The following is a 1,935-nucleotide window of genomic DNA, read 5'->3' as shown; positions in this document are numbered from 1 at the left end:
CCAGCCGTTTCCCCCCCCCCACTCATCCATATATTAACGGATTTTGACAATTTATGTTGCATTTTTCTCCTCTCCTCTCACTGATCGAATGGCAAACGCGACCCACCATCGGAGGGCCTCCACCGGTCCGGCCTAGTACCGGTGCTCTCGCGGTCGGTTCCGCCGAACTGCGGGTTCGACTCTGATGGCCGGGAGGGTGTGCTGCTCACTCTGCGTGCCTCTTCCTTCCCGGGCCGGCCGATATGAAGCGTGACCAAGACGAACCGTCTGACTCAGGGGTCCCACGGGTCCCGCAGCGGGGTGGAGGTTCCCGGCTGGAACCTCCCCACCTCCGCCGCGGTGCACCCGGCAAACACGGTTGTTTCTCGAACCCTCCACTGTTGTCTAGCGGGTGTAACTAAAATACAAGATGTCGTTATTTATATATATAAATATATATCTATATATATAGATATAATAAGTGTCAGTGCGATTTTATTTTGTATTAGCGTGCATTTCCTGTTCGGAAAGTGGCGCTGTACCGATAGTGGCGATTTTATTTTGTAATTCTTAGCATGCATGCAATTCCTGTCTTGAGAGTGGAGGTGTCCTGAGACTGGCGCCTGCCGGCAGACTCCCATGAAACCCTTTGCAGGCCCTCGTGCTGAGCGCCAGTTGATTGTAGTTACATTACATTGCATTACACAGCATTTCGCTGATGCTTATATCCAAAGCTACTTAGAATAAGTGCAATAAACCATAAAGACTCAAACAAAGACAATATTCTCTTCCCACAAGCAAGACAATAGCAAGTGCTGCTGCATCAGTTCAACTCTTTAGTGCCTTCTTGTATGTATTATTCAACAAGGTACAAGAGAAACAGGTGGGTCTTCAATTTGGGACGGAAGATATGTAGACTCTCCTCTGTCCTGATATCAGTGGGAAGCTCCTTCAAACATTTGGGAGCCATGATATCAAAAAGGCGTGTCTTTGATGGGGTGTACCTGGTTCACTTTGCGGTTGCAGAACGTGAAAAAGCTCTCCTTACTCTGTCAAAAAATATAGAAAGAATAGCAATAATTACTGACCAAAATCATACATGTCATTATACTGACGAATTCCATTTTGACCGACATTGTTTTGCTTATTTCCCTTAATTTGAGTCCCTTGTTATGAGTCGAGAAAGATATGGAAACATGACCATGAGGCTGTAGTTTGGGTTTAATGTGTAGGAATAATAAAACCTCTGTATTTCTAAACAGAAGAGGGGTGATTGTAGAAGATTGAGTCTCTTTTAAATTAAATGGAGTGCTCATTGAATAAAAAACAACTCGTCCAGCATGCTTCCACTAGTCTGATTGGTGCTTTTAAGAGATCAAATTGCCAAAAAGGGTTGTGATATATAGCTCTCCATGCAGGGAAGATGCTGTTGTGAAGAAGGCACTCTTATTTACAGCCGGTGTCAACCCATCTGCATTAAACATGTCTGCTTTTCCTCAGCTGGAGTCATGGGCTGGACTCTTGGAGCTGACACCTTTATGTATTTTGTCATTTATGTATTCACAGCCATGAATCTTATATTGTGCTTTTCCTGAAATAAACAGATAGATATAAATCTGCAGAGAAAGCAGAGATGGAGGGGAACATATGGACATGCAGCTGAGTAATCAATAATCCCACCTGAAGCTGGATCAGCCATTTGAGAAATGACACAACGTGCACCAAGGTTAGGGCGGAAAAAGGAATACTTCACATCATGTTGAGGTTCAAAACAGAGACAGGATTTAAAAAGTGCTTTCAAATCTCTGGTTATTAAAGGGGCCGTATTATTGTCATGTTCAATATCAGTATGTAGTGTCTCTACTTTAAAGAGTCCTCTCCTGCTGATGTTCAGGTGTATATCAGTATGTAGCGTCTCTGCTTTAAAGAGTCCTCTCCTGCTGATGTTCAGGTGTA

The sequence above is a fragment of the Notothenia coriiceps genome, unplaced genomic scaffold (assembly GCF_000735185.1).
Source record: "Notothenia coriiceps isolate Sejong01 unplaced genomic scaffold, NC01 NC01_scaffold00037722, whole genome shotgun sequence".
Lineage (NCBI taxonomy): Eukaryota > Metazoa > Chordata > Actinopteri > Perciformes > Nototheniidae > Notothenia > Notothenia coriiceps.
This window is presented reverse-complemented; position numbering follows the sequence as displayed.